The sequence below is a fragment of the Ylistrum balloti genome, unplaced genomic scaffold, assembly GCF_031769215.1.
Source record: "Ylistrum balloti isolate Yb309-2 unplaced genomic scaffold, AGI_CSIRO_Ybal_v1 Utg371890, whole genome shotgun sequence".
In the NCBI taxonomy this organism is placed as follows: Eukaryota; Metazoa; Mollusca; class Bivalvia; order Pectinida; family Pectinidae; genus Ylistrum; species Ylistrum balloti.
The window spans coordinates 12,669-26,488 of NW_026782932.1; the positions used below are offsets into that span (position 1 = coordinate 12,669).

The window sequence follows — 13,820 nt, forward strand, 5'->3', positions numbered from 1 at the left end:
GCCCTAAAATTTTCAGGGGAGCATATAGTTTTATGTCTGTCAGTATCCAGGGCATAATGTTGCCCTCACAGAAGCAAGAATTATGAAATTTGGTATACACATGAGTCATAATTAAAGCAGCGTATCAAATTCATGGCCTGCAACCCCTAATTTCAGAGTTAGTGCCCTTTCTTAAAACATTGTGTCCAGGGCATTACTTTAGATTACTTGCATTTAAACTAGGATAATGAAAGGTGGTATATACAATGACCACACTAAGACAATAGGCAATACATCAAAGTTAAGGCCCATAACCTCTTTATTATAGAGTTATTGCTTGCTTTCATTTGAGTTAGGATAATGAAAATTTGGAGTATACATTTGTCATACTAAGAGGATATGCAGTATATGAAAGTCGGAGCCTGCAACCTCCTTAGTTACAGATATTTTGCCTTTTGTTAAAAGTTTGTTTCGAGGGGATTCTATGTTTGGCTTTGTTTTGGTCACCTGATCAGTGTTCAATGACCTTTTCTCATGTCTTTATGCGCAGTGACTTTAATTCGATTTAATTTCACATAGGAGGCCGCACGTTGTTAGGGTGTGTCGTGACTTCCTCAACCAAAACAATGTCCCAGTACTCGATTGGCCACCCTACAGCCCTGGCCCCACTTGTATAAAATATCTCAATTTAAGATTTCCTCAAGCCCATATTTTCCTCAGCTAATATCTCCATGAAAATATCTTGTAGGAAAATTCCTCAAGGAATTTCAGGACATCCTAGCCGATGACTTCCTCCTGTTCCTTGATAAAATTTTATACAAGCTGTTTTCGAGGAGATATCAGCTGAGGAAAATCTCGACTTGAGGAAATCTCAAGTTGAGATGTTTTATACAAGTGGGGCCAGATCTGTTCCAGATCGAGCATTTGTGAGACAAGCTGGACAGGAGGCTCAGGAAGCGCGTCAACGTCCCAAACAACATCGCTCAGCTCACGCAGGCCCTTCTTCAGGAGTGGAATAACATCCCACAAAGGACCATAAACAATTTGATGGGGTCAATGGCAAGGAGAGTTAGAGCAGCGACTGCAGCTTGAGGTGGGCATACCCGCTATTGATTTTGATCAGGAAATGGCGTAGGGTATCTACGTTTAAACGCTATCCATGCCAACGCCGCCTGTGTTAAGACAACAGAACTTATCAAATTTTAATCAGTAATGAGGAATTAATATAAACATCTTAACAATGATATAATCATCCATTAAACATTTGAAATATTTACCACCGGACAAAAACTTGCATTTCTTTTTCCTGTTAGTATATATAAAAATAATACTTTTGGGTAAACATGTTTTTTATCATTGAGAGTTTTCTTGATTAATGATATTTGTCATCAGATAGCAGTTTGCAATAACTATGATTATATTAGGACTTGGGTGACCACTAAAAGTCCATGGGCTTCTTGATTATCCAAAGTTATTGGCATTTAAACTCATTGTCTGAAAAGTCAGGAGTACAACTTTTACAAATCCCATAACTCTATAGAGCTCCTTACTCTGCATAATGGCTGTCGATGGGGGTATTTGTGTTGCACCAACACATGTTTGTTCATACTGTCATTTCCAGCCTGTTTGACTACTGTATACACATTTGGAAGCTGTCACATCATCTTCCACTATTTTTGTTTGTATGATTAAATCTGAAGACACATCAATGTACAAAGATACACAACAACACCTTGTTATGTGGACCTCCTGAGGTTTTTGACTATAAGTTGCTAACACACAATGCAAACAGCTGAGGTGTAATCTGCTTTGTCATGACTTACTTCTTTAGATTACAATGTTTTCCTCCTCCAGTCCTCTTCCTACTGACTGACAATCAAATACTAATATAAAAGGTTGATGCTCCACAATTAAGTGATGGTCTTTGCATATTTATAGCTTGTTAATAACATTTGGTACTTAAAATTGATCAGAAAAAAAATTATGTTTCTCAATACAGGAACCACTGGTAAGGCATTTTACCTCTATAGAGAGGTAATTGATCACATTTGATGTCTTGATGTAAAAAGTAATTGATTAGACATATTCCTTTATACGGAGTTCACTGAAAGGATAGTTACCACTATATAGTGGCCTCTGAATGGAGAGGTCACTAGTCAGACAGTGACAGTTGATATTTCTATACAGAGGTCAGTGGCTGGACAATTGATACTTTTGTATAGCAGTCACTGATCTTGCATTTGATATAGTTGAAAGCTGGTTACACTGTTAATACCTCTATATAGAGGTCAGTGATGAGACATTCCATACCACTATAGGCCACTGATTACAGTTGATATTTCTACATGGTCTCTATTGTAACAGTTGAAACCTCTGTATAGAGGTCACTTATTAGACTTGATACCTCTGTATAGAGGTCACTGATCAGACAGTTAACTCTAAATTATAGTAATTTCATACCTTTATATTTGGGTCTCTAATCATGCAGTTGTTTCATATATATTGAGGTTACTATTTAGACATTTGATACCTCTGTATAGAGGTCACAAATATGTAATTAGAACAAAGATTTTAGTGGCCTGTGATCACAATAATGATTGATTTTCTTTCTTTTTATTTTGCCAACAATGCTGATCATCCGACTTACTATCTACTAGTTGCAATTCTGCTGACTATGCATCAAGCTTTAATACGTGTATATGACCTCTGATCTACATTCGGAAGTCCAGGTAAATTTTGTTATTAATACCTAGAAAGGTGTACCGAATATCGAAGTGATGATTGCAGAAGCGTCAACACGCACACGCTGTCACAATACAACATGACAGCTGATTGCATCTCTCACCTGTCAAAGGTATATAATCCGCACGTGGATGGTATCCACCAGACTCGGAAGGAAAGGCATAACGAAGGTAACTTAAAATTTGCTTACATGTGTTCTATTTGATTGTGAGTCTAGCGCGGCTACTAATCCGGCGTCCAAACTTGTCTATTCCGATAAAACAACATCGAACAATAGACACTGGGTATTACTGAATTATATACACGTGGGGTATAATACGTACGGGCCGTCAGAAATCTGGACAATGTAGAGGTCTCATTATCGTATCGGAATTCAGAAAACACAATATATATTGTATATAAGTAATAAATGTAATTGTCATAACCGTACATTACACCTGCAGATGCGTTGTTCAGGTAAATCAGAGACAGCTAGCTGTCATGACTAGAAAATATTTTTCTGGTACAATGTACATGTATGTAATATGTATAAAGATACATACCTGCATATATATTTCCAATTGCATTTGTCTTATAATTATAACTTAAGTGTATTTTTAACCTGGTGGATAAAATCGACTACTATTACAATGGTTTATTTTATATCGGTTGTAATGTTACAGGCTCTGTTGAATCTACATAATCCCAATGCTGCAGTAACAATTAGTTAAAAACAATGTAGAAAAAAATACTACATATGTATACAAACATAGTATATACATTTACAATACATTTTGTAGTATGCGTTGATCCAGGCCAATAGGGATTATTAAACAACAATTAAATGAAACAAGAAGCTACATAAATAACTTCAGTGAACAATTATTATATGTATTGGTTAAAAATCATGTTACTACATATTCTTATGTCAAGATAATTGATTTCCCGAAGGAAATTACTAATGGTAAATAATTGATATGTAAATGAATGGATAAGTTGTATATGTTTAAGCGAAAATCCATAGATTGTCTGATTCATAATAGATAAGAGTGTATTGTGTATATAACCTGGTGAAGTGGGTATGTAGGATGTGGCTCGCACAAGCCCTGTAGTGTGTGTATATCTGGTAAAAATTCTACGGTTATACAAATAATGAGAAGAAAAAAAAAAGATTTTTTTTTTTTTTTTATGAATCCTTAGAATTGTTTGACCTTTGTGCTTACTTGAACACTTTAGAGGTCTGCACATGTATTATGTATGTATGTGACTCAAAGCAGAGGGAATGAAATTATTACTGGACTATCATATGGAACTCCAATAGATGTGGGTGGTTTTATTACCAAACATGGGCTTTGTGTCTGATAAATATGGTATGTACTATTCTCGGCTCAGCTTGATTTGATTTTCACCTAGAGCCAGGAATGAGTAAATGCATACATACCTCATTATACCAGGTATTGTACATAGAAATATTGGATTTAGGTATATAATTAGCTCATTGTACATTTCATTGACCAGTGATTGTGTTAATATTGCAAATATTTGTTCCAGATGTTTCTGCATTTGACAAAATGTCAGTCAGATGTCATCATGTTACAAAATTCAACAGAGGTTATTAGAAAATGTATGTAGAAGTCACAGATTTCAGTTGATACATCTGTATAAAGGTCACTGATCAGGTTGTTGATACCTCTCTATAAAGGTCATTGATCAGGCTGTTGATACCTCTGTATAAAGGTCACTGATCAGACAGTTGATACCTCTGTATAAAGGTCATTGATCATACAGTTGATGTCTTTGTATAAAGGTCACTGATCAGGCTGTTGATACCTCTGTATAAAGGTCACTGATCAGGCACTTGATACCTCTGTATAAAGGTCACTGATCATACAGTTGATACCTCTGTATGAAGGTCACTTATAAAGCAGTTGCTACCTCTAGACAGAAGTCACTGATCTAGCAGACAGTTGATACCTCTACATAGAGGTCACTGATTAGTTGATACCTCTATATAGAGGTCACTGATCTCAAATGATACCTCTTATAGAGGTCACTGATCTCAAATGATACCTCTTATAGAGGTCACTTATCTCAAATGATACCTATATATAAAGGTCACTGATATCAAATGATACCTCGATATAGAGGTCACTTATCTCAAATGATACCTCTATATAAAGGTCACTTATCACAACTATAGATGATGTAAGTACAGTTTGATATGAAGATGAGTGATCAATGGTTACTACAGTGTATAAATCTTATGTTTGATAATATTTCAGGTAATTATCATGGCTTGTGTGGAGGATGCTGTATCCATGGATATTGTTGTGGATATTCTTAGGTGTATGTGGCACTGTCCTGAGGATCATGCCATTAAGAAACTTCGGCAGCATCCAAAAGTCCTACATGAACAGTTTGGATTTGGTATGTATGAAATACTATTATGATTAACAACATTAAGCTATCTGATTGTTACAGAAGTCATTTTTCATATTCTTTCCACTGCTAGGATTGAGGCCCATGACCTTTGGCTTAATAGTCCTACTCTCAATGGCATGGCTAAGTATTATCCAGAGGTCTCACATACATGTATGTACCAAGGTAATAGATGTTCCTGATAAAAGAGTTCTCTCTTGCCGAGCAGTATGTTGCGGTTTGTATTGACCTGGGTTACATGATCAAAGCTGCCATTCTTTAAGAAACAGATCATGCTGCTGTCACTGAGAATATGTATTTCATGTATTTGATAAAATGCAGAAGGTTAACAGTATAATATTGTACTGGCTGAACCAGACCTCTGTTATTTGCAGGTGGAAATGTTTTAAGAATTCCTATTTTTTTTTCAAAAATGTAATGAAAAATTGTTCTTTTTTCAGAATATCTGAAGGATGACAAATTATGTGTGTGTCATCACATCCTAGAGAGACTACAACACAATGGTCACATCTTCCATGTGGATAAACTATGTGATTCCATCCTAGCAGGATCCTGTCCTCATGTCAGTGACAGGTCTCCTGTAGATCGTATCGGAAGAGCAGGAGCATACTTCATCACAGCAGCAGCTGCCCTGGGTAAAGAGGATGTTGTACGGTATCTTATGATCAAGGGTAGTAGTCTTAACACTGCTACCCAGGTCCTAAAGCTCACTCCAATACACCATGCTCTGCTGAAGAATGATTTAAATATGTTGTATTTCCTGTTGGCCCGGGAGGTGGAAGTAAATGTGTACTGTGAGTTTTCTGAAGGTCGCTTCTCCCCACTGATGTTGGCTGCTCGTGATGGGACAGAGGAATCTGTCAACCTCCTGCTTGATGTCCCAGACATTCGACTGGATTTTCTTAATCAGAGTGAGACTGGAGCTCTAACATGTGCATTACAAAATAGAAATTCAAACATTCTGGACATTTTGATCAGAGCTGGCGTTCAGGCATCAAAAACCACTTTAGAAAGAGCAGTCCAGATGAACAATGAAAGTATACTGGAAAAAATTTTAAAGACGAAACCATTGACCTATTTTGAAGATGTTTGGCAGGTTCAGGCTATTCACCAGGCAGTCAAGCAGGGTAAGTGTCATTCTATCAAGTAAACATTAAATAATGTATATTATATTTATAACATGAAATTGATTTGGAATTATTTACCATATGTACAATTTTCAGATTCATGTTGCATTTTCTCATATGATACATCATAGTTTCTGTTTAAAAAATAAAAATTGTACATTTTGGAATACTCAGGAATCTCTTTAGAAATTTTGATTATAGCCATAAAATTGATAACAAATATGAAATGTTTGCTCTCTGATCTGTGAACAATGTTTTTCGTTGTAGGTAGCAGTAAACTGCTGAAGGTCTTATTTGACAAGGGTTTCTCACTGAATCTGTCGTCGGACGTGGACGGGGCAGCCGTTGTGGACACCATGAATCGACACTACAGTCCACTTCATGTTGCTACCTTAAACAATGATTCAGAAATGGTGGGTATTCTGATAGATGGAGGGGTAAGCATTGACTCTCACAGGATACAGGACTACACTGCCTATGACCTAGCAATTGCTATGGGTTTTGACAAAGTGAAATCTATGATAGAAGTGAAGGCAGACAAGCCATTACACTCGTGTGTAAGATATCAGTATGGACCATATAATGCCTTGTTTCACCTGAAAGGCATTGACCGCCCAGGAATGATCCGAAAGTTGGCTGCCAAGGGTTATGACCTTGATGAAACTTACCAAGGTCATACAAAACCAATTTATTTTGCAATTCGTTGTGGAGATCACAATTCTCTGAAGACTCTTATCAAACTAGGGGCCAACCCTGATCCACATCTACGTAATAGTTCATCAGGAGTTATGGATTCTCCGTTAGCATGTGCTGTACGAATAGGGAATTTGGAAGCTGTAAAAATCTTGTTATGTGAAAATGTAAGAATTAGTGACCAGTCATTATTCTGCTGTAAGGATGCCAACATCTTTAGACTTTTAGTGGATGCTGGTGCAGATATCAGAAAGCATACCAAACACTGGAAGCGACTGTGTGAGCTAGCACATCTGTGGAAAGTGCCATCCATTCAAAAGTTCCTTGATCAGGATTTTGATGAGCCACTTAGCTTGACCTTACTGTGTAGAGATACACTACGATATCATTTTCACGGACAGGCACTTAACACATTTCTTGATCACCAGCATCTACCTGGCAGGATCAGGAGGATGCTAACACTAGAGGATGTTCTCAGTACATTTTCGCCATACTACTAGCAAAGTGCTTTACAAACCATTAGAAGCAACCGTGATGTCAAAATTTGTATTTATAATGTGATTGTTTGATATATGTTTAAATATTTTTGGTCTAGTATTTATTTCTTATGATATCTTAACAGTTTTGGAAATAGCTTTTTTTATATTTTTTCACTAAGGAATACATCTGAACTTTTTCAATGAATTTTTGTAATTCGTAAGATTGTTGGATTTTAATGTTATACAAGTATATCATTGATACACTGTTATTGTCTTGAAAAGCATGTCTCCTTATCAATTGCTCAGCTGTACTGACATGTGTTATTCTGTTTGTTGGACAAAGTTAAATGTAGTATTTAAAGGTTTATGCTACCTCAAACAAAAGCTATGTAATTTTGATAGAATTATCTCCCTTTTCTTGTTCAAAATCATCTTCATAAGGAATCTTTGACAATTAAAAGCAGATTGCAGTGTGGTAACCACACAGTTGATGGTACATGATGTTTTACACTCCTCGGTCATTATGTAAGTGAACTCCCTTTTTTACAATGGTAGCATGTCATGTAGCATTGATTTACAAGGCAAGGTTCAGTAATTAGATAAAGTATTGATTATAGAACTCAGATTAGGACATGGATATTTATAACCAAGCTTAAAAAACATATAGCACATGTTTATTTCCCACTTCAATATGTTGTCTGAAGTTACTTAGTACATAATGTATATGTCTTTTTTTGTATACGGAGCATAATGGTTGGTATCATATTAAAAGCATAATACTATCTTATATTGATTAAAGAAAGAATTTAGCATACAATAAATCACTGATGTTTTCTTTTTATGGCTCAAAATGTTGACAATTGTTTCTTAGTAAATAAATATACAATTATATTAAAAATTGCTCAATTTCAAATCACAATAGAACATTTTTAATATTTAATGTACTGTTTTTTTTTTTTTTGTTTTTTATGTTTACTTAATCATAGGTAACATTGACTGTTCCTCAGACAAATGAATATTAAATTGTGTCTAAAATCTGTGTGCCTTAGAGGTCATGTTTGAACAGTCAATGCAATCCCAGGTTTAATATCAGTTCAGTTCAATGTTCTGTGCATGATAATAAAATCAACATATCATTTTGAATAAAACATATTTACTGATTATTGTATAATTTCTTATCAATATGATGTGTTAATTACATTTTTGAATTTTTCATGATGACAAAATTGATTCTCTTAATTGTCTTTTTGAAGTATAGATATATTTTAGATAAATTTCAAGTTTTTTTTTACAAAAACAAATTATTTCAGTGATCTAAGGAAGAGGGTGGAGTCAACATTAGATGGAAATTGGAGGGTTAACTTAGTGTGGAACCCTTCTTTGCATATGGATACCTCAGAAGTACGCAGGGCAATTATAGAAAATAAACTAACTATAGAGAGGGAATAATAAGCTTAACATGCTCTAGTGTTACCAATTGGTTGAAACTTTACTAGTCTACTAATTTCAATGCTATCACAGGGTCTTCATCAGAAAGGAAACTACAGGACTCCAAATGGAAATAGTCCTGATGAAGACTAGTAAAGTTTCAACCAATTGGTAATGCTTGAGTATGTTGTGGTTATTATTCCCTGTCTTTAATTATTTCAGTGATGTAGAGACATTTAAGTTGCCTTTTAACTCGGAGGATTTTGTCTGTTGAAATGTGGATGCTGTTTATGACTGTAATGTTATGATGTAGATGTGTTGGTGCAATTAAGTTTTGTTTTGTTGATGTTGATATTTGACATTGGTCCAGTTGATTCTATTATTTAACTACATGTTGCCTTGCATGACTAATGTCTGGTATAATATCATTTGTATTTTTACTTGAAATTTTTCAGTGTCAAAATAAAGATTTGTTTTCATTGAAAATTAACACAAGTCTAATTCATTTTTGATAATAATGGAATTGATAAAGTGAAAAATCTATCCATCAGATGATCACATAAAAAAGTTATAACCAGAAAAAGTCAGGGAAATTCACAAACGGAAACATTTGTGAAGCATAGAGAAGAGAAAATGAGAATGCTATGTGTACAAGGAAAGGAGAGTTTGTTTGTGTTTTTGGTCCCGCTCCTCATGCCCCTGGGGGTGGGAACCATGTGATTTATAATTTTGGTTTACCTTTTGCCATGGAAGGTTTCTGCAAAATTTCACTGAATTCTGTTCAGTTTTCTTACAGATGCTTGACAAAAAGGGGTCACAATAGGCCACCATGACCCTTTGTGTCAGGTGACCTAAGAAGTCTAAATTTAAATCAAAGCTAGCTGGGTTCTGATTTTTTGTGCATTTTTGTGTTTGTTCAAGCCATTCATTTGTCTCATTGAAACATTTTAAACATAACAGGTTAGTGTCATTGTGACTGCTTCGTGATAATCAAATCCTTTTCATTTTCAAACTGTTTGGAAGAAAAGAGGCAAAATTGTGTTTAGAAAAATGGCACAACTGGAGAATTGTCAGTCCGATAATTGTGTGGTTTGGTATTATAGCTTTATAATATATCTATATACATGTAACATTGTACATATTTACATTTTGATGCCAAGATGCAACACTGTACAATGTGCCACACCTTGACAAATTAAATATAGAGCCAATAAATGAAGGGAAATAACTCAGTATATTCTACCTAGTCCTGTGTTTGGTAATCCTGTATACAGTGGGACCTGTACTTTCTTCCTAGTGCTATACTTGGTAACCATGTATACAGTTACCTGTATACAGCGGGACTTGTAAACACTTTCAGTCTCTTGCTTGGTAACCCTATATACAGTGGGACCTGTAAACACTTTCAGTCTCTTGCTTGGTAACCCTGTATACAGTTGGACCTGTATACACTTTCAGTCTCTTGCTTGGTAACCCTGTATACAGTGGGACCTGTATACACTTTCAGTGCTATGTTTGGTAACCCTGTATAAAGTGGGACCTGTATACACTTTCAGTCCCATGCTTAGTAACCCTGTATACAGTGGGACCTGTATACACTTTCAGTCCCATGCTTGGTAACCCTGTATACAGTGGGAACTGTAAACACTTTCAGTCTCTTGCTTGGTAACCCTGTATACAGTGGGACCTGTATACACTTTCAGTGCTATGTTTGGTAACCCTGTATACAGTGGGACCTGTAAACACTTTCAGTCCTTGGTAACCCTGTATACAGAGGTACCTTTATACACTTTCAGTCCTTGGTAACCCTGTATACAGAGGTACCTTTATACACTTTCAGTCCTTGGTAACCCTGTATACAGAGGTACCTTTATACACTTTCAGTCCTTGGTAACCCTGTATACAGAGGTATCTTTATACTCTTTCAGTCCCTCATTTGGTAACCCTGTATACAGTGGGACCTGTATACTCTTTCAGTGCTATGTTTGGTAACCCTGTATACAGTGGGAACTGTATACTGTTTCAGTCCCAAGCTTGGTAACCCTGTATACAGTGGGAACTGTATACACTTTCAGTCCCATGCTTGGTAACCCTGTATACATTGGGAACTGTATACACTTTCAGTCCCATGCTTGGTAACCCTGTATACAGTGGGAACAGTAAACACTTTCAGTCCCATGCTTAATAACTCTGTATACAGTGGGAACTGTATACTGTTTCAGTGCTATGTTTGGTAACCCTGTATAAAGTGGGACCTGTATACACTTTCAGTCCCATGCTTAGTAACCCTGTATACAGTGGGACCCGTATACACTTTCAGTCCCATGCTTGGTAACCCTGTATACAGTGGGAACTGTATACTGTTTCAGTGCTATGTTTGGTAACCCTGTATACAGTGGGACCTGTATACACTTTCAGTGCTATGTTTGGTAACCCTGTATACAGTGGGACCTGTATACACTTTCAGTGCTATGTTTGGTAACCCTGTATAAAGTGGGACCTGTATACACTTTCAGTCCCATGCTTAGTAACCCTGTATACAGTGGGAACTGTATACACTTTCAGTGCTATGTTTTGTAACCCTGTATACAGTGGGACCTGTAAACACTTTCAGTCCTTGGTAACCCTGTATACAGAGGGAACTGTAAACACTTTCAGTCCTTGGTAACCCTGTATACAGAGGTACCTTTATACACTTTCAGTCCTTGGTAACCCTGTATACAGAGGTACCTTTATACACTTTCAGTCCTTGGTAACCCTGTATACAGAGGTACCTTTATACACTTTCAGTCCTTGGTAACCCTGTATACAGAGGTACCTTTATACTCTTTCAGTCCCTCATTTGGTAACCCTGTATACAGTGGGACCTGTATACTCTTTCCGTGCTATGTTTGGTAACCCTGTATACAGTGGGAACTGTATACACTTTCAGTCCCATGCTTGGTAACCCTGTATACAGTGGGAACTGTATAATGTTTCAGTCCCATCCTTGGTAACCTTGTATACAGTGGGAACTGTATACTGTTTCAGTGCTATGTTTGGTAACCCTGTATAAAGTGGGACCTGTATACACTTTCAGTCCCATGCTTAGTAACCCTGTATACAGTGGGAACAGTAAACACTTTCAGTCCCATGCTTAGTAACCCTGTATACAGTGGGACCCGTATACACTTTCAGTCCCATGCTTGGTAACACTGTATACAGTGGGAACTGTATACTGTTTCAGTGCTATGTTTGGTAACCCTGTATACAGTGGGACCTGTATACACTTTCAGTGCTATGTTTGGTAACCCTGTATACAGTGGGACCTGTATACACTTTCAGTGCTATGTTTGGTAACCCTGTATAAAGTGGGACCTGTATACACTTTCAGTCCCATGCTTAATAACTCTGTATACAGTGGGATCTGTATACTGTTTCAGTGCTATGTTTGGTAGCCCTGTATACAGTGGGACCTGTATACTCTTTCAGTGCTATGTTTGGCAACCCTGTATACAGTGGTATCTGTACACTCTAAATAATCCTGTGCTAGGATGTTGACATTGTTGATGACACGTAGAAGATATATCCAAACGAATGTGATTAATTGTTAATGAAAGGTCATTACTTTACTTGGGCACATATGCAATATATGGAAGCAGTATACAACATTATAGGTGTAATACAATGAGATGTGTCTGATAAATGGACGCCTGGAGTACAGCCAGCGAAAGAATCAAATGTCCAACATATATATATGTGGGTATTTGTAGCATAGAATGTTTATTTCCCACAAAAATTACCACAGTTTATATGAAATGTTTGTTTCTCACATCAAGGAACCTAACTAGGCTTCAGGGAATGTTGATTTCTAGCTTGTCAGGAGAGAATGTTTATTTTCATGTTGGTCTGACCCGAGGTTGTCCATGGAAAATGTAAATTTCCAGAATCTATGGCCCAAAATTGTTCATGGGGAATGTTAATTTCCAGCATTTGTGACCCTAGATTGTCCATGGGGAATGTTAATTTCCAGCATCTATGACCCTAGATTGTCCATGGGGAATGTTAATTTCCAACATCTATGACCCTAGATTGTCCATGGGGAATGTTAATTTCCAACATCTATGACCCTAGATTGTCCATGGGGAGTGTTAATTTCCAGCATCTATGACCCTAGATTGTCCATGGGGAATGTTAATTTCCAGCATCTATGACCCTAGATTGTCCATGGGGAATGTTAATTTCCAACATCTATGACCCTAGATTGTCCATGGGGAATGTTAATTTCCAACATCTATGACCCTAGATTGTCCATGGGGAGTGTTAATTTCCAGAATCTATGGCCCAAAATTGTTCATGGGGAATGTTAATTTCCAGCATCTATGACCCTAGATTGTCCATGGGGAATGTTAATTTCCAGCATCTATGACCCTAGATTGTCCATGGGGAATGTTAATTTCCAGAATCTATGACCCTAGATTGTCCATGGGGAATGTTAATTTCCAACATCTATGACCCTAGATTGTCCATGGGGAATGTTAATTTCCAACATCTATGACCCTAGATTGTCCATGGGGAGTGTTAATTTCCAGAATCTATGGCCCAAAATTGTTCATGGGGAATGTTAATTTCCAGCATCTATGACCCTAGACTGTCCTTTGGGAATGTTAATTTCCAGCATTTGTGACCCTAGATTGTCCATGGGGAATGTTAATTTCCAACATCTATGACCCTAGATTGTCCATGGGGAGTGTTAATTTCCAGCATCTATGACCCTAGATTGTCCATGGGGAGTGTTAATTTCCAGCATCTATGACCCTAGATTGTCCATGGGGAATGTTAATTTCCAGCATCTATGACCCTAGATTGTCCATGGGAAATGTTAATTTCCAGAATCTATGACCCTAGATTGTCCATGGGGAATGTTAATTTCCAGCATCTATGACCCTAGATTGTCCATGGGGAATGTTAATTT

General features: G+C 36.8%; 1 pseudogene; it reads left to right on the forward strand.

Moving 5' to 3' along the window:
- The first annotated feature begins 860 nt into the window (after window positions 1-860).
- On the forward strand, window positions 861-6,222 carry LOC132563875 (uncharacterized; annotated as a pseudogene).
- Window positions 6,223-13,820: the final 7,598 nt, after the last annotated feature.